Source organism: Tribolium castaneum, chromosome 7, assembly GCF_031307605.1.
Source record: "Tribolium castaneum strain GA2 chromosome 7, icTriCast1.1, whole genome shotgun sequence".
Taxonomy (NCBI): Eukaryota; Metazoa; Arthropoda; class Insecta; order Coleoptera; family Tenebrionidae; genus Tribolium; species Tribolium castaneum.
This window is the reverse complement of record NC_087400.1, coordinates 9,913,831-9,940,465: the sequence shown is the minus strand read 5'-3', so window position 1 is coordinate 9,940,465 and position 26,635 is coordinate 9,913,831. Positions and strand designations below refer to the sequence as shown.

The 26,635-nt window shown below is 29.0% G+C and overlaps 1 protein-coding gene across 1 annotated transcript in view; it reads left to right on the top strand.

Annotated features, from left to right (window-relative positions):
* The first annotated feature begins 17,007 nt into the window (after window positions 1–17,007).
* Window positions 17,008–26,635, top strand: part of Sol1 — a 282,525-nt gene continuing 272,897 nt past the window's right edge. The window contains exon 1 of the mRNA XM_008200336.3: window positions 17,008–17,190. The gene's annotated coding sequence lies outside the window, so the exon portion shown is untranslated. The remainder of the gene's footprint in view (window positions 17,191–26,635) is intronic.

The window sequence follows — 26,635 nt, the reverse complement described above, 5'->3', positions numbered from 1 at the left end:
ACATAAACGTGTGTAAGTTCCGATTCTTTTTGACAATGACATGTCAAAAGTGCTCAAAATTTTTAGCTTGTAAACCAAAAGTCATGCACAAAATTCATATCTTTGTTAAGATCATGAACCACGTTTCAAACAAATCAAGCAGGTCGATTTTATTCTTTTAAATGGTACATTTTGACATCATAGTGACATTGTATTGTCATGCGTATTTAAGTTGTAACGTTATTGTACTTTCTTTTAATGACAACCGAAATTTTTGTTTACTGTTTTAAATACTACATACCCTTATCTTCCTGATAATCAGAAAAAAACATTAAAATAAAATTTAAAATAAAAAAACAATTTAGTAAAGCAAAAATAATATTGACAATGAAACACAGAAGGATTTATTATAAATAAAGCTCTTCTTATAAAACTTTTAATAACTTTTTTAATTTTTTTTATTGTTTTTGCTTTATTTTTTGAATTTTCTTTATACTTACTTTATACTTGTATTTAATTTATAACAGACTGACATTAACATCTTTTTTGCAACATTTATCTAAGTTAAACGCAAAAATACGTTAGTTTTCATCATTTTATTAGTTATACCAAGTTTTTCGACGTTAAGTCTAACCTCGATTTTAGCTATACAGAGAGGTGCATTTGTTTTGCCGAATGTGAAATAATTGAAACTAAAATGTTTAAAAGAAAATACGCCATACACTCCTAATTTTAATTCTTGCAAAAATTTATTAGGTAATATAGATACCTACAACTTATTACGTGAAAATTATGTTACAAAAAAGCTGTAACTAGCCAAAAAAAATTATGACAATAAGCTGAAGGTGGCGTTGATATTGTTATTTTTTATGCCACTGATAATTTAGGTGTTTGGTCAATGTTTTTTTCTTAAATACAACTTTTTTAACGGGCAATGACAATTTTTACAACACTTCATGTTTACTAGAAATTAATTGCAAAAAAGTTCAACTAATATTTATTTCATTGTTACATGTACTTAATTAAAAATAAAAATTCAGTATAGTTTCATGCTTAACTACAAAAATAAAAATTGTTAAGATTAAAGTAAATAAAAATGCATTACTCAAAAAATTATTTTATATAAGAAATCAAGTGGGCTACTTAAAATACTACAGCCATCTTTATAATTTAATAATGTAACTTTTCAACTAATCAACTCAGTGGAAGAAGTGAGAAACTAGAATATTAAATTTAAAATAAAAACAAGATAAGAATTTTTAATATATCTTTAAAATATCAATGTTTATAAATCGAAAAACAAAAAGCAATAACAAGTTTTGTTTTTTTTTTTTCGAAAATTCGACAAACTGTATGGAAAGTACGCATGAAATGAATAAGTAATGCTTTCTATCTGCCTGCGAATAATTGTAAGAATTAGTCGGTTTTTACAATCGTTTGAGTGAGTAGGTACTCTGGAGAGATGGTCTACATCTCACAAATTGGCACTTTGTGCAGCTTTGGTGAATGCGCGACTTGAGGCGAAGCGAAATCAAAGAACTTGTCGCCGATAATGCTGACCTTATTTTCATAACAGAATGATAGTAATTGTAGTAAATAATAATCTGTGCAGTAGGATTAAAAATTAAGTTATAAATTAGCAATGTTCTCGGTTTCTAGCCGCCAAAAGCTTCGATGATGCTACAACGTAGATAAATTGCATTAAGTAAGTATAAAAATGTTTAATAATTGCACGGATGGCGCGTTTGTGAGAATCGTGTGGTTCTATGAGTGTAAGCTCTGTTCTCTGTAGGAGGTCCACATCCGACGGGGTGTCGTTGCAAAGACGAAGCACTGTATGACCGCAGCGGTCACATCGTTCTCATCATCAAGAACTATGCATTATCTTAGACTTGACAACAGCAAATCATGCTCGACACAACAAAAATTACAACTTTTTTCAAATCACACAAATACGTTTAACCGATGTCGAGCTATTTTGCGAAAAAGTCATGTATTACAATTACTCGCTTTGGCGTAATGGGGGTTTCCAATGAGTGGTAGAATAAAGATTTGTAAATAAATATTCAAAGTGCGTACCCCATAACCTGTGGATCTAAAAAAATATCAATTGTTGGTACAAAGAATTATGAAAAAGCAAATCTCCAACCAAGCCATTTTAAACTTGACTGTTTCGGGGCTGAAACCGACTAACCAATAAAATTAAAGTAACATGCCACGTTGTTAAATCTCCAGTTGTTATGAACGAATATTTGCCCAAGAAAATGAATTTAAAAATAAAATACTATATTCAATGCAGAGTATTTGGTGTAAAACATAAATTTTAAGCTGATTTTACGTCGTTTTTTTAATTTTTCAAGCGTTTAAAAAATAATTTAATTGAGAGATTTGGCAACAAGCCTTTGTACCGCGCAAACTTAACCATGTCTTAAATCGTCATCATAAGACATCGCTTTGAATTCGCCACTTTCCCGCCTTGTACTTCACAATTTTTTAGAGCATTAGAAAACGTTTTCACCGCTAAAATTTCACAGTTCTGATAAAATTGCATTAAACTTTAATTAAAAAAAAAAATAAAAAAATCTTTGGATCATTGGACCGATAACTATGGATCAATAAATTATTAATTCGATAAATATGGGTTTAATAGATAGCGTCTGGAGCACGGAAACCTAAAGGTTAGGATATGAAACGACGTACAAATAAAACGTTTCCGTCCTCAGTAGTTCTGTTAATGTCGCCAGAGAGCGCTGTTGTTTAATTTTCGTCTAATAAATTTGTATACAAGAGGATTCATTTAAGGCCTACATTAGAAACTTTTAACTTCTAATATAGCTAGAGCTTAACCATTTTGAGTTTAACTAAATTATTTTCAAAATGGCTGAGCTTCTGGAACTACAAAAAATTGGCGCAAAGTTTGTAATTTTTAATGGTAACTACACATCTTTATTGCATATTTGAATTCAGCTTCTCAAGCTGAGTAAAATTTACCAAAGTTGTACTAATGTGTCATAGTTTTTGACATATGTTAATTGTTTAGTTAAAGTCTTTATTTGCAAAGGTTTATCTAAGATATCACAGCCTTTAAATCCTTTGCGCTAAGTGAATGATTTTTTTTGCATTTGATAACCGAAGGTTTGAATAGTTTTCTAAAATTTTTGGAAATGTCAACTGTCAAAATTCATAACTAATATGATTTTTTAAAAATGGTTTTAAAAAATCTGTTATAACTCAGTTTTTTCAATAAAACGACCTTATTTTCTTAACGACAAATGAGAGAATATTGATATTTATGGTAACTTTTATCAATACGTCCTATACCCATCTCTAACATTTTTGAAAAAATCACAAAAAACAGATTTTATTTTGTACTTTTCATAGTTTATCAAGTAGATCTTGCAAAATAGTCAACAACTGTCAAACTTTAATATTTTATTTAGTTTTAAGTTAGTCAATTATCAAATGAGCAGTAAAACAATACTATTTAATTATAGTTTATTATAACCTAGTAAAGTAGCTCAATCAGTCTGCCATTGAATTATGAACTTCATTCAATTCTTGAATGAAAATGGTAAAAAAATAAGACAATTTTTTTAATGAATAGCACAATTTTATCAAATTTTTCAAAAGTTTACTTTACTAAAAATAAGAATAATGAGCTAAAATTCTATTTTTTGCGCTTATTTCAAAAACTGTAAGAGATAAATATAGAAGATGTTAATAAAAGTCTGAATTAAATTTGATTGTTATTGAAAAGACAGAGTTATTTTATTTGAAAAAACTGTAATCATTTTTTTAACATCATTTTCAAAAAATCATAGTAGCCTTGCAGTTTGACAGTTGAGAATCTTGAAGACTTGAGAAGACCTTTTGAACTAAAGACTATCAAATGCAAAAAGAATTATTTACTTGTAAAGCGTTCACGAGCTGTAATATTTTAAATAAACTCCTGCAAAGAAAAATTTGTAGAAAAAAAATTGATATAAGTCAAAAACTATGACAGAGAACTACTAACAACTAAGGTACATTTGATGTAAGTTGGCCATGATTTTACTTAGTTTCAAGAGGCGAATTCAATAATTCAATAAAAATACAAGTTACTAATAAAAATTTTAAAGTTGGCGCCAATTTCTCGTAGTTCCGGAAATTCAGCCATTTTGCAAATAATCTACTTGATTTCAGAATGATCAATGTAGATTATCTACAAAATCTTAAAGCTTTAGGTGTATCAGGAGTAAAAAAAATTCTGATAAAAGCCCTAAAAGAATCAGCCTGTATTTGATAAGAATTTCAAATTTTTACCAATTCGTGCTCTGTTCCATATTTTTCAAAACCCTGCGAATGCGGTTAAAGATACAAGAAAAATTTTAGCAAAACAGTTATAGATAATTAAATTTTCTACAAAAAAGTCTGCGAGTCGATATCCCTATCTTCAACCCTTTAGGCCCCAAAGTCATCTAGAGACGCTCAAGTCATAGATTTATTTCACTTTGCCGGTGGTCAAGTATTAGAAAATTAATTTATACCTAAACCATTAAAAATAAAAGTATGGTGTTGCAAACTTTTTTGTAGAAAATTTCAGTTTAATTTCATTTTCTACTAGTTTGTTTCTTACACTTTTTTTGTATCTTCAACCGTATTTGTAGCGTTCGCAAAAATATAAGATGAAACGCAAACTGATAATTCTTTGCGCACCGTCTCTTATTTATCAAAACGCTGAGAATACGGTTGAAGATAAATAAAAGTGTAAGTAACAAAGTTGCAGAAAACTGAATTTTCTATAAAAAAAAAGTCCGCGACACCATATTTCTATCTTTTACAGAGGTATACAGGGTGGTACAGTTTAGCTCCCGTCTTGTGTAGCCCAGTTATTATTAACATTGGAAATTTGATATCTTGTAGATGTGATTTATACCCTAGGACACATTTCAGAAAATTATTTTTAATTATACAGAGTGTCTGAAAAATGGTATGACGTTATAAAAATGAATATTTTGAATGGCATGCTATTATGTTTTTGTGCTCATTATGAAACCTTTTTGGCTCCTTACAAGTCTCTAAAGTTTTTTTTTAAATCGGTTCAGGAATTACTGTAAAAAATAAAAACCAAAAAAAACGGCTTTACACCTTTTGTTTTAAAAATTAATAAAAAATAAAAACAGTGCTTTTTTGAAGACTTTATTACTACGTAAGCGTTGAACAAGGTCTAACAGACATATTAAGAAACTTTGATTGATTTAAATTACTACAGAGTGTTTACATTTATTTTCAGTTTTTTTATTTTTTAAGCCTTTTATTTTGCTTATTTTTGTTTATTAATAATTTACTGCTCAACTTTCTTTTCCTTTTTTTCCATTAATTTTTTTGAGTCAGTTTGTATCTCGTTCCGTACTCAATTTTATCTGCAGCCGTATTTTTGTTACAGTGTTACAATTACACAAAGCAGCAAACCTGAACGATATTTAAATAAATATCCCTCCGTGGCAATATGTAGCTGTTCTTGAAATTGTACAGCTACATCACCGTAAACTTCAATAATAATTATTAGTACGGTTTAAGGCAATCTTGAAAATAAGTCAACAACAGTTGATTCCAAAGCTCCTTTATAACAACTTCCTGATTTCGCCGATTTTTCCAACGACTCATTGTAATAATAATAGTAATACTATCTATAAATAGAATAAAATGGTTTGGAATACTCGCTAACTCAATTTTAACAACCATGCAAATTTGTATCGTCGGGTAAAAACAACTCGGATTTTTCTAAAATCAACTTGGGTTTGCTTTTTCTTATTATTGACTTTCTAAATATAATTTGTGAAAAATATTTTATTGGCGCCGATCGGTCGTCCCACTTGTCCACCTTACCATATAGGTAAAATTTGTTCGGAAATTGTCATTGCGGTGACAAACAATATTTACTTTCACGCTACTTAATTAATGCCAGTATTTTTACGAGCTTTTGCAATAAATCTAAACCACCCACTAGCAAAATTTCTTCTTTTTCTTCTCCAACAGGTGAATGAATGAGTTTCTGCTTTGGTGATCATATTTAATACTACGAGTACTACAGTGTTATTTTATCTTAAATAATGAATACCATATAGACAGCTTGTTAATTGATATAAATCAGGATTAATGACAGTCCAGGTTTGCTTTGTGGACGAAGCTGAAGATCTTCAACATACAACTTTACTTCGTGATTTATGTCCGTGAAAATTACTTGCTCACATACACTTACACTGTAAATACCTACCTAGGCACCGGGTTCGACCAAACTTGCTATTATAGTAGCAGGGATTTACTGCTCACCGTGACTTCGACTCACTACATTTAAAAAAAAAATTAAACACAGATTGGAACTCTTTGAGTGTGGTAAGCAATTAATTGAAACAATAATCGAACTGCTTTCATACTAATAAATGCAGTAATAAATTCATTGTTTCTTGCTCATTATATGCAACAATTTTTTTATATGAATGAATTGGTAAATTGCTCAATTTTTTATGGAATTGCTCATTTTTTTTTGAATTACTAAACCCGTAATAGAATTCTTAAAACCTTTACTAGCATTACTGGATTTTTTTTAAATTGAGAGACTAGTTTTTGAGTGTATTTTTATGAAAAATTAAAAATGATGTCAGTCTCATTTTTAACGCAAAATTCAGAAAAAAAATTTGGATGTTTTTTTATAACAGAAAGTCGCAAATGGAAACTCTTAATTTACTATAACTAGTGCAAAATATTCAATCTCTAATAGTAGTATTAAATACAGAGACATATTTGATTGGTACATTCCAGTAAGCAAACTAACATAAAAATAACGTAAAGAAAGAAACAAGAATTAGGTTGCAAAAACGCTACTTTTATCGTTGAATCAATGAAAAAAAGTTCACGGAAACACCGTTATTTGTAAGGTTTTTTTGAAAGTCGATATAATTTAAAAAGGCTGTTTTTGACTACTTCTTTCTTATTAAAAAATTGTCAGTTTTTTAATTTATAATAATTGTCAAAAATAGATGCAAGCTTACTTATTAATATAGTAGTTATTCACACCGGACATTTTTGTAGGAACGTAACAAAGCATTGAAAAATAACGTAAGAAAACTTCTCTACAACAAACCCTCTGTTTAGCGAATGCGAACAAAGAAAAATATTTCAATTACCATAACGTCATATAAATTTAGCTCTTGCAACGTTTTTTAATAAACATTTGTTTCAAGAAATTTGTAGAAATGGATGAAAAATTCTATATCGAAAATCCAGTATTAAATACTGATTAAATGTATGAATTTTTTTTTAAGAAAAACGTGATAAAAAAAAACTTGCTTTAGGATCACGGTAAACTCATGCTCTCTGAATATTTTGAATTAGTTAGAAAATAGATATAGCTGAAATTGTGTGTCATCTTCATCTTAAAAATTATTATAAAAACACGACTGCTTAAAACAACCATACAAAAATTGAGGATTTTAAGTAAAAAATCTAATTATTTCCTTTTTTAATAATTTTAATTTTATTTGGAAAAAATTATTAGTTATAACATGAGATCGAAAATAAACTCAATTAGAGCAAGCCTTGAAAGTGAAGTTTAACTTTAGCCACACTGTATGCTGTGTATTAGTCTATTTTCGATCTCATGTTATAATATATCTAAAAATAAAAGGTTTAGTAACAAGGTTCTGCATAGGAGTAAAACATTTTTTTGTAAAATATATTTTTGCTGCTGTTTTAAATTTGAATTTGTTTGATGGGCAGTTTATGAAATGATGCTTAAAATTATTTATTTAAAATAGCCCACCTTTCATTAGTGACCACCTCTTCACAACGGACAGTTAAAGATTTTTCACCGCTGTCCGTTGTTGGGTTACACTAACGTTAGACAGTGCCATAAAAATCAAATTAAGTTTTGCTGAAACGTTAATTATACCTTTAAAACAAACGTTATTAAATACAAATATTAATAACGTTAAAACTCTTGTACATTTTTTACATAAATAGAACATTTTTAAATAGTAAAAATTGGTGAAAAAATAGAGGGTTTTTAAACTACGTAATATAAACGTTAAAAGGAAACGTAATCATACAAGCAAATAACAACAAATTTCAATTTATTTTATTTTATTTATTTGATTAATTTTATTCCCAATGTATACACGTAATGTCATACCAACCGTTGTAACAAAAAAAAACCTTAGGTCTACGTCTATGCGCTTATCAAGATAATCAGTGACGTAACTTTTTTTATAAAACTTTTTTTGTTAAAGCTGTTTCAGAGAGCTATAATAAACACAGTTATATTTCCCTTCTTTTTTCCTAAATTTTCTAAACAGTGCAATCTCAATTTTGTGTATATTTTGGGATTATGAAAAATAATCTAGAATTAAGTGGATTTAGTTGTACAGAGCGCTGCATTTTGGATGTCCGAATAGGAGATCTTTGAAACTAAGAGGTTTAGAAGAAAAACGAGTGACACATTCTCGGGTCCGTTTTTTGAGAAAATAATTTTAGTCAAAACCACATTCCGCTATTGTCTTTTGTATTCGACTTATAAACTAAAGTTAACATTTTAGCGATATCTTAAAAAATTCTTATCTTCTTTATTATAAAAGATACATGTCTAAAACAAAAACAATATAGAGGCACTTTTTTACAAAGAATTTAATAATATTATCAGCGGTTTTCACTTTTTCTTTATAGTAGGCCAAAAAAATTCAGAATTTTTAATTAAAACTATGAAAAATTTATTACCCAACAAGTATTTATAAATTAATGATTTTTTTAAACACTAATTAATTCTTAATAACAGCATAGTAAATTATTATTAAATCAAATTTTTACGATTGATAAAAATTATTTGTTTAAGATTTAAAATGGCAAGCTTACATTGTCATTCTATTTTCTAATTAAACATGAAATGCCGGAAAAAGAAATTATATGATTGCCTGTCAATACAATAAAATTTCAATCTAAACACCAAAATCAAATACCATCTGCGGTAAAAAAATTCATAACATCATCACTGTCACCTCCACTAAATCATAAAAAATGGTAGTGACACATCATTTTCAATTTTCTGCCCATTTTTTTGTATTAAATCTGCGACGATCATATATCTTTTCAATTGAAAATAACTATAACATAGCTTATTTTTATAATTTCAAATTTTTTACTTTAATAACAGTTCACGAAATTTCTACATTATTCACACCTTTAATGTGAAATAATGTTTCCATGGCCAACTACTTTCAAATATTTTGAATATATTTTTTATCAAAAGTATATAAAAATATCAAACTGTATTTATATTGTTTTCAGTTCAGAAAAAATAAGCTTTTCGAAAATGTCATAGCCAACTATGATTCCTATTTAAAAAAATATAACTTTATGTAATTACTGCTAAAAGAGTGACTAAAAAAACCTTTGATAACATTATTAAATTATTTGTAAAAAAGTGTTTGTATAATGTCTTTGTTTCAAATGTGTATGTTTTATAATGAGAAAAATATGAACTTTTTATAAGATTCCTCTAAAATGTCAGGTTTTGTTTATAGGTCGAAAAGAAAAAAGTATAACGAGATGCAGTTTTGATCAAAATTATTTTCTCAAAAAACGGATCTGAAAAAGTGTCACTCGCTTTTTTCTAAACCTCTTAGATTCGGAGATTCTAATGCTCTTAAAAAGTTTATCACTTTATGCTCTAACATTTTGGATTACTTTTATTGCTGGTTAGAAAAGTTTGTTTAAAAGAATCAAGAAGTTCGACTTATCGAAGTTTAATTGATCATGATGTTATCAAAGGTCAGATTTAAAAAAATTTATGTTAAATAAAATAAAATACATAATACAAGGGCCCCACATTTTTTATCCTAATTTTTATTTTTTTTTATTTTTAGTGTCGTAAAACCCGGATTTTGTCCATCAGCCTCCCAGCTCGTCTATTGTGAAACTTCCTCCGGTGTTTCTTTTACGCTTCATAGTTCCGCACGACTCCTATGTGCCTTGCCGGTGCATGTTGCATTCCATGTGTCCACCGTTTCCTCGCCGACTGGATCCACGATTCTGCTCTAAGTCGATAAAAATTGACATACTGGAACATAACGGAACCACTGGCACTGGTTAATGTATGCACACGTTAAATTTTATAGTAGTCGCAAAAAAAAAAGGAACCAAACTGCCTTGACCCAAGTAGCAGCGCACGAACTTCATCATTAATTTTTTCTCCTTTTTTTCTTGTGCTACTGAAAAAGAATTCAAACGGTACAGTTTGGCGACAATTGCCGGAAAACGTGGGTGTTCTTGGAAAGTAGAAAGTGAAACTGTTTCTTTGAGATAGAGTTACAGATGGGTACAAGAGGAACGTCAACGATTGTATAGCTACACCGGGAGGGCTCTAGCTTCATTTAAATTAATTAGCAACATAATCCATCTGTCAGTGTTTGCTTCCTCTTCATTTTTCTGAAATGAAGGGAAAATGTCAGGTAAATGAGCAAAAATAGACAAAAAACGATGATTTAAGGCTTAATTCACATGCCAGCGTGATTGATTTACACCAACACCGAATTTTATTTTACTAAACAATTAACAATCTGATTAAAATAACAGATAAATGGTTCCTAAACAAATTGGTTTTAATATTCGTAAATAAATGTAAACATTAAATAAAAAAACAGTTTATTTTTTGAAAAATAAACAATCAAGGATAGGCAATAATATACATTTTAAGATTTTGGTAGATTTCTCTTTAAATAGCATTTTTTTGATTTGATAAAAATCGTAAGTAAAGAAGGTAAATACAGGCACACAAATGACACTTTTTTCATCCAGAAATCTTTAAAAAACCTACTTCTTATTTCTAAAACTGAAATCTGTTAAAATTGTCCTAGCTTTTGTTATTTGTTAGTTTTTTCTGTTTTAAATGTAAAAATCTATGATTCTTACAATAGAATGTAAAATTATTTAATTTATGAAGAAAAAAAAATACGAGTAAGAAGCGCTTTAATTAAGTTGAAAGATTTTTCGAGTGCATCGTAAAGTATAAATACTCTTAAAAATACCTAAAAACGTGTTTTTTTATTTATCATTATTATCGGACATATTTTAAATTTTTCAAATTTTAATTTTAATTTTTCAAGTTTAATTTTAAAACAATTTGCCTAGCGCCACCTACACGAAGAAAAGCGTATTGCAGTTGCTTGGGCTGCGAAACGTAAAGTTTCCTTTAAAGGTCATCGTTTAAATACATTATTAAGTGGAGTACAAATTTCTAACAACAAGAATAATGGAGTAACAACATCACATGCGTCCAATTAGTTAAATAAGTATATAAAATTTGACTGTAGTGTACTGTACTGACTGAAACAGCGGTCCCTTAAGAGAACTTTATTCTTCCTGACCATTGCTGTACGCTTATTCTGGACTAGATGGCGTCAGCCACTTTCTTGGTTAAATTATTATTTTCAAATTATAAAATATTCTTTTCTTTATTCTGGACGGGCGTTTTTTCCTACTTAAATAAATACTAAAATGTTAGTGAAACATTGTAAAAATTTTAAAATAAATACTTTTGAGCGGTGGCAAGCTGATCATCAGAATAACAATATTTGTTTGTATGACTAAAAGAAGAAAATAATTAATATTTGTAATTAACGTTAATTATAAAAAAGAATTTAAAAAATAATACACGTTGATAGTTGTAGAAGTATCTTATAGAATTTTCTATCTCATATCGACAAGAGAGAAATAATAAAATAAATTATTGTGTACAAAAGACGCAACTCAGTCGTAAAATTCGAGTTATACAATTATTAGGCATATACAATTTAGCCTCAAAAATAAATTTTTTTGTTAAACAAGCAATTGTTCCAGTTTTGTCTAAAGTACGTAATAATCAATTAGAATATTTGAAAAATCTATCATAGAGTTCCTTAAACAAAAGGCGATGTAGGCGACTATTTAAACAAACCAATTTCCAGAAAAATTGCATAAAGAAAATTATTATTCTACCAGATGCAAAAAGTACTAAAGTGTTATACCATAATTCATTAAAAAAATACAGGGTGTATCAGAAATACGTGTCTCAATTTTAACAGGTAATAAAACTCAACAAATAAAACAACTTCTCTATTTAAAATTTTTCAATAAGAAATCCGCAAATTTACTTAAAATTTGGAAAAAGATAACATACTGAAACGTGTACCCGCCTATGAGTGCACAAATAAAAGAGTCTAACAATTTCAATGTGGTAGAAACGGACAATTTAAACAATTTAAAACAACATTGAAAGTTGTTGCTATAAATACAAACTAATTATTAAACACTGACCGGCTTGTTTGCACGACAAATGAAAGGACAAAAACAGTGAAAATTATAAATAAAAATTTTGCAAAACGTTGTATAGAGAAGTTGTTTAATCTGATTTTTATTACGTTTTATTTAGTTTTATTACGTGGTAAAATTATCACACGTATTTCTGACACACCCTGTATTTGTAACGGGTTGGAAAATTAAATATTTTCAATTTTTTGATTAACAAACATAACGTTCAAATTACGTGAATAAAATACAGTGTTATCTACTGCATATTCGCCAAAAATACAGGGTACTAACGTATGCACCCAAATATACAAAGGTCACAAAACAAAATGCAAAAATAAATTATTTAATGATTTAATAAATTATTAATTTAATTTAATTATTTAATCATGACAGTAGTTTCAGACTAAGGACTGTTTTATTAATAGTAATAAATTTCTGTTTATCACAAACAATTATCATGTGTTCTATCAAGAGACGACATAAATATGATTCTAATCCATTTATTTTAGTCACTTACTAACTCAAAATGTAAATTTTTGAAACAGTGAACAAAAAAATTTTTCTAAATTTGTAATCGAGTTAGTATTGAACATGCCTCGTAAAATTATGTAAAACATTTTGTATAATATAAAAAATTAAATGACAAAAAATAAAGGTTTTATATATTTTATTTTTACAAAATTCGAAGATTTTTTTAAAATTTATATGTGTTGTTGCTAAATCATAACACTGTGGTATTTTTATAATTATTGAACGCAACAACTATTTTTTTTCATTTACGTTATAGTTACATGTAAACAACAACAATAAAGGTTAAAATACGCAGTTCAAAAAATTGTTAGATAAATAAGTTCCAGAATAATGGGATATCTAAATTATAAAACGTCTTGTCACGTTGTCGCCAAATGTTCAAAATTAATACTTCGTTTAAATAAATTTTCATAAATGATTTGTAAAAAACTAGGTCTTTTCGAAATTTTAGAGTTATTCGTAAATGTCAGACTATACTGTTCGCTGTTAAATGCTCAAACCGATCTAACAGGTATTACTGTCATGTTACATTCCCATTGGGTACAAGTTGTCGCTTGTTTGTCATAACGCATTCTGATTGGTCACAAATTTGTATCATAATAAACATTATTAAAGCACAATTTGTTTATGTATGAGAGTAGAAAAAATACTATTAGACGTTAATTATCTATATATCTATTTTAAAAAAATCTGTATTATCTGTCATTTAACAATTAAAATAATAATAAAATTACCCAAGAAGACTTATAACAAATCGAAACAAATGAAAACTTTTATAGTTTAGTAACAGTGAAAGGTTAACCAGCGAAATTTTAGTCTACTAATAAAATGTGATTTTGCTGAACATTGATGTGTTTCTACACTGAGGTTTTTATTTATTTTGCTGAAAACAGGCGTTTCTATGGAACTGTTTGCAATAGATTAACATGTACTTATTAAAACTAACAGAAGATAATACAATTAAAACTGTTATGTATGTTATGAAATGTTCAGCAAAATAAATTCTTCTTCATATAATACAGAAGATCCAAGAATTCTAATAATGCAGTCTTTTAGAATTTTAAATTTTTAAATTGAACATAGGATTGATAGTGTTATGTGCGTTATGCTATGTTCAGTAAAATAAAAACCACAGTGTATGAAACTGTTTGCACTGCATTGACAAGGACTTTTTAAAACTGAACACAGGATATAATTAATTTTCTCGCAAATTACACATAAAAGCAAAAACTGGTAAAATTTAAAAAACTACATTTAAAAAACTAATGAGAATTTGGCAATTTTTTTAGAGCCAATCGATTTCCCGGATCATCTTACATAAGATAAAATTAAACTATTTTAACTTTTTGGAATAGTTTAAAAAAATAAAAAAATAAAAAAATGTTAATATGAACTTTTTCCGCAAAATTTAAAATTTTGAAAAAAAAAATGTAAAAACTCATTCTGTTTTATAGATTTTGATCTGTTGTTTACGCTGAAACAAACTGTTTTGCTCTAGATCTTATAGTTTGGCTAAGTATAATTGTTCTATTTTTCGTTAAGATTTTAGTTATTTTGAGGTACATTTATCATGCAACAACTCCCAAACTATTAGAGATTAGTGGTGGTGGTAATAGGATGGTGCAGGCACTCTACTCATTTGTTTTAAACTGAAGTCAAATGGCATCGACGCGTTGTCTTGCCACTATTTGCCGGAAGATAGCGCCACGTTTGCACTTTGTGTGTTTTATGAGTTGCATACATTACAAATAACAAATACATCAACAAAATTACAAATAGCGAAACTTTGTGATCATAATTCAGTCGGTTTCAACTGAGTTACTGATGTGTTTCTTAGAAGTACAATTTTTAAGATTTTTACTAATTCTAAATTGAATAACATTTCCTATAGCTGTTTTGCTACAAGTGTGTAGTAAATTATTTAGCATGTCCAGACCACGCATTGTGTAACAATAAAAGTGAAATAAAAGGTAAAATTATTTAAAAAGAACTAACATCTTCCGACATTTCTAATTATCCATATCCATCTGATTAAGGCATTTATGATGATTGATCCTAAAGCGACCATACTCTCCACAAAGCTTGCAGGAATCTCTGCCAAATATTGTTAGTTTTGGGCATGGTTTTGGGTGTATTTATATAGGCAATGGGTTTGTCTAATATTTCTGTCATACTTTTCTTTCTTTCCCAAGCATTTTCTTGTATTTTTTGTTAAGCAGTACAACATTATTGCTTAAAGAAAACGATTACTTTTTATTATTTGACGTTTGTGAGATTAATCAAACTGTTCATAACCCAACATTTTTAAAATCAATAATTTTAATAACAAATTTCAAAGGTTAAAAGCTTCATCTAAGGGCCGCTGTTGAGAAAAGAACGCATCCGTGTCATTTCATTCAAGATGACAATTTTCCCGTCAAAATCATGGGAATGAACGCACCATCCTATTACCACCACCAGATAACCATATAAAACTTCCTATTTTTGGAAAGCCCTTTTAATTATCTATCGTTTTTAAAAAGATCATTGTTCTCTGAATAATAGTTTTCTCGCAAATCGCTCCTAATGGCGAAAATAGGTAAATGTAAAAAAATATAATTAAAAATTTGGCGATTTTACTACAGCCAATTGCTATCCGGATCACATTACATAGGAGAAAAATAACAATAGTTCCATTTTTTCGAATAGTTTTGCCGTAATTGGGAAACTAAAAAATTTGTTAATTCTCCGTAAAATTCAGAATTTTGGAAAAAACATTGCTAAAACTCATTATGTTTTAAAGATTTTGATTTGCTCCTTCCAATGGAGCAAACCATTTTGCTCTAATTGTTCTTGTTCCATTGTTCGTCAAGATTTTTGTCCATTTGCGGTACCCGGAACATTTATTATGCAATAACTCCCGAACTATTAGTGATAACCATATGAAACTTACTAAATTTGGAAAGCCTTTCTAATTATCTATTTTTTTTAATCATTGTTCTTTGACTAATAGTCTAATAATTTAATAATCTCGCAAATTTTTCATAAAAGCAAAAGTAAATAAATGTAAAAAATATAATTAAAAAACTATTGGCGATTATCTTAAACTAATTGATTTCTCGGATTATTTTAAATAAGATAAAATGAAAATAGTTATACTTTTTTAAATTATTTTGCCGTAATTGGAAAAATATAACAAGAAAAAATTATTTAATACTTTCTCCAAAAAATTTAAAATTTTGAGAAAAAACTTGCTAAAACCCATGCTGTTTCATAAATTTTCATCTTCTCCCTACGATGGAATAAACAGCTTAGCTCCAAGTCTAATAGTTTCGCTGTAATTGTTCCATTTTTCGTCGAGATTTTTGTCGATTTGTGGTACCCGGAACATTTATTATGCAATAACTCCCAAACTATCAGAGATAATTCTATGAGCTTATCTTTGGAAAGCTCTTTTAGTTATCTATCTTTTTTAAAAAATAATCATTGTTTTCCGACTATTAGTTTTCTTGCAAATTGCCTATAAAGCAAAAATATGTAAAATTACTAAAAATTTATAACTAGAAAATTATTGGGAATTTGGCAATTTTTACAGATCATTTTACTTAAAATAAAATAAAAATTGTTCCACTTTTTCGAATAGTTTTTCCGTAATTGAGAGAAATAATAAAAAAAACTTGTTAATAATTTCTTCAAAAATTCAAAATTTCGCCGTAATTCTTTCCTTCTTCGTCGAGATTTTTGTCGATTTGCGGTACCCGGAACATTTGTCATGTAATAATACCCGAACTATTAGAGTTAATTCCATGAAGCTTTATTATCTTTGGAAAGCTCTTTTAATTATCTATTTTTTTTAAATCATAGTTCTCCGACTTACAGTGTCATGTGTGTTATTTAATCTTCAACGAAATAAACTCTTTACCATATAATACAGATCTCTGAACTCTAGTAAAATTGAACAGAGAATACTTGTGTTATATGGTGTTCAGTAAAATAAAATTTTCAATATATAATAATTTAGAAAAAATTGCAAACCTCGTTATTATTGAACACTGACAAAATTTTGTTGTTCAATTGAAACGCCTTTTGTCGTAACTCGTAATACATCATTTTATGTAGATTTTCGTCACTCGAAGATGTACGACGTAAACGTTTGTTTGTGCTCCTAAGAGGTCGAGCGTGCGCGGGTTATGGGTTAGATGGATTTCGACCACAAGGAAGAGCGTCGCGACGCCGATATCAGTTTGCCGGTGCACGCGGATAACGCCGCCGCCAAAAGTTACGCTTTACAAACACGTTACGAGTGTTGAAAACGATAACAAAATAGTTTAGTGTTTGTGAATTGTGAGTGACACAGGAATTAACCATTTGGATTCTCATAATGTAAGAGGTTTTTTACTTACTACGGCTCAATTAAAACATTTAAATTAATTTACTATTAATAACAACTCTTCAGAATTTAACCTAACTGAGTTGTTAACCAATAGTAATGACTAAAATTGGCTTTATTATGGCTAAAATTAAAACAAAACTCTTTAAGTAGTAACTTGAACTAGTTTCATTTTTAATCTTTAATCAATAAGTTGTGGCCAATAATTAATTGTTAGTTGGTACGATATTCGTTTCTAGACAACGGAAACAGAATTACATACAAATCAGTTCAATATGTTCTTAAATTGTATAGTCCTAGAGACACTTCTTTATAATTTTTTTCAAATTGAAAGTAAAAACCAAATTGCTATTTAACATCAATTAGTTAAGTGGTACAAACATTTTCCATCTCTAGAAAAATTTGGCACAGAAACTGGGGCAAAAAAATTGTCTTTCACACGAGTTTTATACAATTATTTTTTATGTTTGATTAATAACTAATGGTAATTAAATTTGCAATTTCCAAAGTATAAATTAACGTGTGAATAAATGAAGATTAAATACTAATGTGCTTAAAGAAATGGATTCATTAACAGAAAAGTTAATTAAGAAAACGTCTTCGAAAGTTTCAAAATAACTATCAATACTACATTTATACAATTATTTGATGGATTATAATCACTTTTTTTAATGTTTTTTTCATTATATGGGAAACTGTCGGTTCAGGTGAAAATGATTTTTAAGATTATTTTTTAGATTGAACGATTTTTCGTTAAATTAAGAAAAAATGTTTTTCCAAAAGTTTTGGTTCTTATGTTGGTATCGATGAAGAGTACTTTTAAACTTCTATCTGACAGAAAAAGGTCATTGTTCTGCGACGTATAATTTGCAGGAAAATCGCTGATGCCATAATTATGTAAATCTATATTCTTTAACGTCTTCTAAACAACTCGGAATTTTTCGATTTTCTTGACTCTGATCGACTTCCTGAAACGCTTAGCACAGGTGGAAAGATCTCAATTATAAAATATCTTAAGATCGCAATTGACAAAATAAAAAAATTTTACTTTTAAAATTTAATTTAGAAGATAACCTTAAATATTTCGAAAAAGATTAAATTTTGCTATAAGAAAAGCTAATAAAAACTTTTAACTAAAAACAATTCGAGGAATACAAAAATGCAGTAAAAAACATAGTTTTCTTTTTAAGATAAAAAGTTGATAACGACTTCCAGTATAATCAGAAGTGCCGCTAATATTCTTTTTCAGAACAGAATTTGCTTTTTAGCATACATACAGGGTGACTCAGGGGTGCGTGCATGCTCCATAACTTTTTTCTATGCAAGCTAATAATTTGAAATCTTTTTAAATGATGAGTTTTAGAAAGTTTTTCTAAAAATATTTTAATCTATTTTTAATCTATATACGGGGTGTTCCAAAATAAAATACCCAACTAAGTTCTGTTTTTTTTTAAAGAAACCCCAAGTTTTTGTTACATTTTTTAAATCGTGACAAAATTGACGATATAATGCACCCGGCTTTCTAGACTTATGTGTCATAGTTTTTGACTTATGTCAGTTTATGTGTGAAAATAGCATCGTGCATAGACACACACACAAAAATTTAAAACTTTAGAACTATTCAAGGTAACTTAACCAAATTTTTTCCATTCGATTCTCTAACCTTTACCACAATTTTAATAGTCTTTATAAAAACAGGAAAGTACGATTAACAGGAAACAATGTAAAACGGTAAAGCTTTCGAGAAAAGGCTACTTATACAGATGAAACCTAAAATGTTACTAATGCTAGATTTAAACTCTCTCATTGTATCGCTAATCGACAACTTTTTATTAAAATTAATTTGGCTTCCAATCATGGCCTACTACAATTAAAAATTTCAAAAATATAACTACCCTTGTCTAAAAATTTTTTTTTTCTTTGACAGTTTGATATGTAAATTTTTTTCTTTCCAAAAATGTTTAAATAAGTATAAGGGGCGCGATTTAAAATTTTAAAGTAGCGATTAAGGAAAGAAATCGAAAATGTTACTAATGTTGGTTTTAAACTTCCCCCTCGCAATTCTAATCGATCTGTTTTTGCTTAAAAATAGATTTGCTCATTGTCAAAAGTTATTGAGTTAATTGTCCGTTGTAAAGAGGTGTCCGCCAATGGGAGGTGTAAATTTTAATATAGGTTTTGTTACGTTCCTACAAAAATGTCCGTTGTAAAGAAGTGTCCGTTATTCAAAGGTGTCCGTTATAGGAAGTTTCACTGTAAATGAATTCCGAACTCTAGCAAGGATTCAATTGAATGGAAGGCCGTATTTCTGTTGCTTACTTGCTAGAGGTCGGAGTTCATTTTTGGAAACTTTTAGATTGTTTTCTGTCTGTCTTATTTTCTTGATTTTATAAAGACTACTAAAATTGTTTTACATTCTTTTCAGAATGGGATAGGAATGTTAAATTTTACAATAGCCTACTCGATTCTTTCTTTTTCCGAAAAAATCATCAATATTTTTTATTTCGCAAAAATCTTACAAATTTTACAAATTAGACTCCACAAACCACAAAATTAGTTAAGTTACCTTGAATGGTTCTGAAGTTGTACATTTTTCTGTGGGTGTATGCGATTTTCAAACATAAAATGACATAAGTCAAAAACTATGACAGATAAGTTTAAATAACGGGTGTTATACCGACAATTTTGTCAAGAGTTCAAAAATGTAACAAAAAATTTGAGTTTTTATTAAAAAAAAAAGTAGTTGGGTATTTTATTTTGGAACACTTTATATATAAATTAAAATATTTTTATAATGTTTCTTATTGTCAGACCCATTGTTTAAAAAAAATCAAATTGATAGATTGCAAAGAAAAAAAGTTATAAAGCATGCACACACCTCTGGGTCACTCTGTATGTCCCTGAAATTGCTTCAAAGTTTGTTTAAGAAAAAAACTATTCTGTTTTGAAACTAATTTGCTCAATTGATAGAATAATGTCTAGAGAATAGAATAGAACCTACAGAAAATCAGTATAACATAAACTGCTTCATAATAAATATAATAAATCAACATGAATGCGCAGTATGGTGTGAGAAGCCGTTGGTATTCGTGTAATATATCATGAGTTCCTCGTCATACGCAGAGTAGAGTCGCTGAATGCAAAAATTTAAGGAAACACCACTTCTCATTTATATTAAAGTTGTAAATTTAAACCGTAAGTTTTGAAATAACGTTTGGATACCAATAAAACATGAGACTTTTTAAAACGAGCACGCAATAAATTGTACGATTTTGGCCAAAAAATAAAAAAACGAAGGACAAAACTAATTTTTTTATTAAAAACGTAATAAAAAGTGTTTAAAAAATCACAATTATTTATGACCTTCAATAAATAAATAACACACATTCACTTTAGTCTTCCACTTTCACCTCACCATTAACATAACACACTGAATTCATCTCCTGCGATCGTGCAGTTGGCTAATAAGTTTGTATATTTGCGATCTCGGAATTTTCTCAGCTTCACGATGATGAACCGGAAACTCCTTGTTAGTGAACCAGGATTCCTTTGCCAATCCAGCTGCAATTGCTGGATTTTTATAAAATGGATTTAATAAGTCTTGAGGTAATTGGGATTCGGCTATGGCATTTTCCACAACAGCTCCATGAGCTACACTTTCGGTTGGCTGAGGCGCTGCAATTATCGTTGGGTTAGCTCCGGAATGAAAAACAGGCGCGGATAATCCAGGGGACACTAAATTGTAGGCGGGGAGAATCGGGCTCGAGTTGGCCAAAGATACGAGGACTCCACATAGTGTCATGAGCAAGATCATCTTTGCCTGAAAAGCATAAAACGAAATTTAAACAATTTAACAAACTAACAAAAAAGGTGAAAATTTGGCGGACAGTGTTATTATTGTAACATATTAGGACCTTAACCTTGTAGACATGCTCTTAGTCAGAAATACCAGGAACTGGAAGTTAATTCAAAACACCCAACCTTGTGAAAGGAGAAACAAGGTAAACCGCTGTACTTGAGTACCATTCCAAAATAAAAACAAATGTCTGGACTCTTTTCTGGGTTACTTAACAAGTCATAGTTTTAAACTTAAAAAATGTGGGTGGTTGCGCCATAATAATGTTTTCAAAAAATCAACATAAAAATTAACATAACTAATTTTGAATAATTCGCTGAAAGTAAGAAAGAGGGTTCAAACAGTTGCAGTTAAGAAAAAAATTGCTGTTAAGTGATGTTTCGTTTGAACAAATAAGCATGAGTTCAAAAAAAAACAAAATAGAAAATTAGGTAAAATCTTTCTGTAAAAGTTATTGATAAATAACGAATTTTAAATAAATGATATGTGGCAACGCTGTTTATCGGTCGTGATCAAAATAGAATTTGATCAGAAAAAAAATAATAAAAATGTTTATTTATTAAAAAACTTTTATTTAAAAGTTGCATGAAAAAGTCAAAAATAATGTTTTTCTATCAAAAGGGAATATTTTTGCTCACAAATTAAGAATTTAAAATTTATAAAAGCTTTGAGAACAGCACTCAATTTAAGAAAGTAATTCTGTAATGCTGTATTGTTATGACTTTTGACCATTCCCAAAGTTTATATAAATTTTAAAATCTTAATTTTGAAGCAAAAATATTCTCCTTTGATAGAAAAACATAATTTTTACTTTTTAGTGCATTTTTTTAATAAAAGCTTTTTTCTAAAAAATATTTTTTTATTTTTTTTATTTATTGTTTTTTAGACTTTACTTAATCTAAACGTCTTTTTCTCTGAGATTTAGTTTCGCCCTATTATTGTAACACCATTATTTTGCTGATTTGTGCAAACTTGTTTAGTGGTATGTGATAGAAAACAGCTGTAAGCATTGAAAGCACATCCCAACCTCTGTTCTGTGTCTATATTTTATCGTCCAAGATAAATGAGTTAAAAAAAATAGGGACATTTGTTTGTAACGAAACATAATGAAAATGATTAGGAATTAATATATTTTCCAGTGACCAACAAACCGTTGATGTTGGTATAAGTTACGGTATGTACACATCGACAACCCATCTGTAAAAATAACCTAAAACTTCAAAACCTCATTTAACTCCTTTAGGGGGTATTTAACCTCATAGCATTGCATTGTCACGTAGATTATGTAAGTATGCAAAATTTCAGTTCATTAGGATAACGAGAACCCTTTCAAATTTGGCTCCAAAAATATGAAACAGACAGACAGACAACAAAGCAAGTTTAATACTCGTAAAAGCTTTTAAAAATATTTTTTTGGGCAACGTTTCGGTTTTAATTTAATTTTCTTCATGCCGTCAATTGTTGTTTATCAACGGAATAAGGAAGATTAAATTAAAATCAAAACGTTGCTAGAAAATTGTATTTTTTTTAAGTGATAGCCTAAGAAACACCAAAAAGGTACTGTTCCTTATTTTTAAACTAAAATAATCGAGACAAATACATAAGGAATTAATCATTTGTGAATGAATGCATTAAAAAGTCTGTGTTAAGACGCGGTGGTGTGTGTATGTGTTGTTGTTATTAAATCATTGTCATTTCCATCATTCAATGCCGCTTCCAAGAATCTGAACGAGTTAAAAGCCTGATGAAGTTTATTAAATAAACAAAACGTTACAACTCGTCGTTTTATTTAAAACATTTTAAGGAAGCAGTCCTAACGCCGTTAAATTTTAATCCAATTAAAAAGTAATTTGTTCATTAGACTTTTATATTATTTATAGAAAATTAAAATTGATGGATCAGTCCTTGGCCCCATGCGCCTTCAATAAATTATTTCCTATTAAATGTTTACTTAAAAACACGAAAAGTTGTTACTCATAGAGTGCAATATTTGTTTAAAAAAATAATTTAATTTTGTGTTTCTCATAATCCGTAACATATAAAAGTTTGCTTGAAGTATTTTCTAACTAACAAGTGTTCAATAAGTGTTCTGGTCAGATCGCCTATGTGTGGCAGTTGTCACAAAAAACGTATGTCTCGGTTAACATTACAAACCAATGACAGATGACAGCTGTCAGTGCTGTCAGTGTCAGGCCAAAAATTTACACGTTCAACTGAGCTTGCAGTGTAAATTCTTGAACGCCTGCGTACAATTATCATGATTTTAAATGTGATTTTTATCAAAAACTCCTAAATGCAAAAACAAGACAACATTTAAACAGTTGACCAAATCATATGAACTTATCACGCAACCTACGTTCATGCTAGAAAGAGAAAACCACAGCAAACCACAACCAGAACAATTATTGAACACTTGTTACTATATTTGAACAACTTATAGACGCACAGAAATCAGCATTTTCTAAATATTTCACATTTACGCACACAAAGAAAAAATATAAAATATTTAACAGCAAACATAGTTAAAATATATTTCTAGCAGACTTTTTAGCGGTATTATGTTATTTCTTGTCGTAACTTCAACTGTTGGAAGTTTTAACGCATTTTTTGTATATTTCTGTACAGAATATTACAAATAGAATAAAGTTTTTTTATTTATTTTACCACGTCAATTGCCTAACTTTAACTGTAATTAAAAAACGGGTGTCGAATTAAGTGATTCATTTTAATTGTTGTTAAAATTCGAGCTTTGAGAATTTTTAAAGTATTCTGCGAACTTAACTAATAGTTTATTAGAGTCTGGCATTACAACGCACATTTGTCATGAAATGGATAAAACATTCATCGGTCAATTTTAAATAAATAATAGCTTTCAACGAAGTCAATATTAAAGAAATTTGTCATTTGTTTCTATAAAATTTCTACAAATCGGTGATAACTTCAGTTCAGTTTTCTAAACGATATAATTCTATAGAAATTGTTGCGTGACCACATTTCGAAAATCTGTATCCAGACTTTGTACACTTTGTTATTTTAATTTTGTAATTTTCTGCTACAACACGTTACACATGCACTAAGAAAACTCGTCAGTTGATCCAGTTCTTACAACTTACTTTGCGGATATAAAGCGAGGGCGATGCACACAATCAACCACGCTATGGACACATTCACTGTTATCGAACTGGACGCAAACGTTTGGTTTTATAGGAAGGTGCAGAGACGAGAAGAAAACCTTGTCCATTACGATATGGTGAGCTTCACCTTACCTTGATAAATTGAGTCAAGGGCTCGCCTCATAACTCCAAGCTAAATGACTGCTGACTCCGGAAGTGCAAAGCACGTATTTTACAAATTTCCGATTTAGACAAACAGGATTTGCAAAATTTAGCATTTTCGGACACTTTTAAGAATTGGACAAGGTTCTGATAATTTCAAGTTTATGGCTCTGTACCAGGAAATTAATAGTCCTTGTTGGTAATAATAAATGGATCCCAACGATGGTCATCGACATTGAGTATTTGGGACAGCGAATTAGACCAAGGTGGGAAATTAGATCATTATGTCACGGGTGGTTATTTACAGTCTTGTACATACATTGTAATTGCAACAAACTTTAATTACCTTGCTGCTCCCACACTTGACGTTTAATCTTAGTGACTGCAATTCAATACAGAGTGTTCCGTCTAAACTTGACTTAGAAGTATTGGTAGTAATCGGAAAATTTGTGTACAAACATAACCTCTTAGGTCCGGCCCAGTGAAAATATTTTCAAGATGGTGACACTTCCGGTTATACCGGAAGTCGCTATCAGCTTACTTATTTTAAATGAAAAGCTATATTTTAATGCGTTTTTGGATTACCAGAGTTATTTTAAGGTAGTTTTTATAAGCTTTTCCTATATCTAAATTTAGCCGTTTATGAAATATTTAGGATTTTGTTTTTGGATTTGCATCTTCCAGTTCAAAAATCGATCACTCTGTCATTTTTAAAAATTTGGAAATATTTTTTAGCTCATTTGAAAAGGAAAGTTTTCGAAACTTTAAGCACTCATAACACAATTTTTTCAAATGAAATGTCCCAAGTTTTATTTTATTAAATCGTAGAGAATTTAATTTTGCAACGATCTGTAGTAGCATTCCCTATACTTATGTTTGATATTATTCAAGTTACAATAACTTTTTGTTGGATTGAAAAATTCATTAGCCATAAACCTTTTCTTATAAGTTGACATGAAAACAAGAGATAAAAAATATGAGAAATTAAGGTTTTTAAGCCAAAATTTATTTTGTTTTTATAAGACGTATAACATAAGTTTGAACAGAGTTTGTCGTTTGTTTAATCAGAAATGATTTTATGGCAAACTATACAAAAATAACTATGCTTAGTAAGAAATTTTTTACGATGACAAAAAAAATCAACATAACGTGAAAATTATCACAAATAGTTATAGCGAATGCTAGTACAGTTCGATGCAGAAAAAAATTTCCTCCACTTAGTAAAGTAATAATGGGGATATCCTATGTTATGTTATGGGTACTTGAAGTTGTTCAAACCTAACCTTAAAATTTTTGAGTTTAGTAACTTCTTTCAAATTTGAACACACTGGAGAACAAATATAGGCATTCTCTTTTAATTCTTTAAATTAATATGAATTTGAAATATCTAAAACTGTGTGAGTTACAGTTTTTTTAAGTGACAGGTGTAAATCCAAAAATTTTCGAAAAATTTTCAAAATATCGAAAACGGTTAAACTTAGGTATAGGGCAAGCTGATAAAAACGGCCTTAAAATAATTCAACTAATGCAAAAACGCAGCGAAAAACATAGCTTTCTATTTAAAATAAGAAAGTTGATAGCGACTTCAAGATAGAAAGACTTCCGGTATAACCGGAAGTGCCGCCACCTTGAAAATATTTTCATTGAGTAGAACTCAACGGATTTTGACTGAGTACCTGCCTTCAAAGAAAAATCTTTATTAGAGCTTTTAATATTTCTGTATATCTTGAAATAATTTGCTACATTTATTTGTTACTTTGAGTTAAAACCAGTATCGTTGTAGAATATAATGATTAAGAATTAGGAGGGCTAGTAACACTTATGACAAGGGTCGGATATAAACTCAGTGGATAAATAGAATGTTATTATTGCAGCTTCTCTGGAGGTTATTACAGTATTAACATGCCTTCTTGTTGGTTCTTCACGCCTATTATAAAATTAGACAAGCTGGACAAATACCCGGGTAATGCTTAACTTAACGTATAAACTAAGAATATAACAATGAGCAGTGAAAATATTTAGTGGATAAAATTCAATAAAACAATACTAAACTTTTAAATTTTAAATTATAGCAAATGGATGTTTATAATCCAACAAATTGAAAAAAGTTAAAACACCACTTTTCCACAAATAAAAAAAGTGTTCAACGTTATTATACACGTTTCAGGGCTTATTCAAACAACTTTGGTTGAACAGTCTGTAATTTTTTCGATATTTTGTGTTTTTTCGGATAAGTTTTTTTATATTTTTTAAAATGTCATGTTTTGTATAATCTTGCACCTTTTGTTTTGATCCAGCTCTGGAATG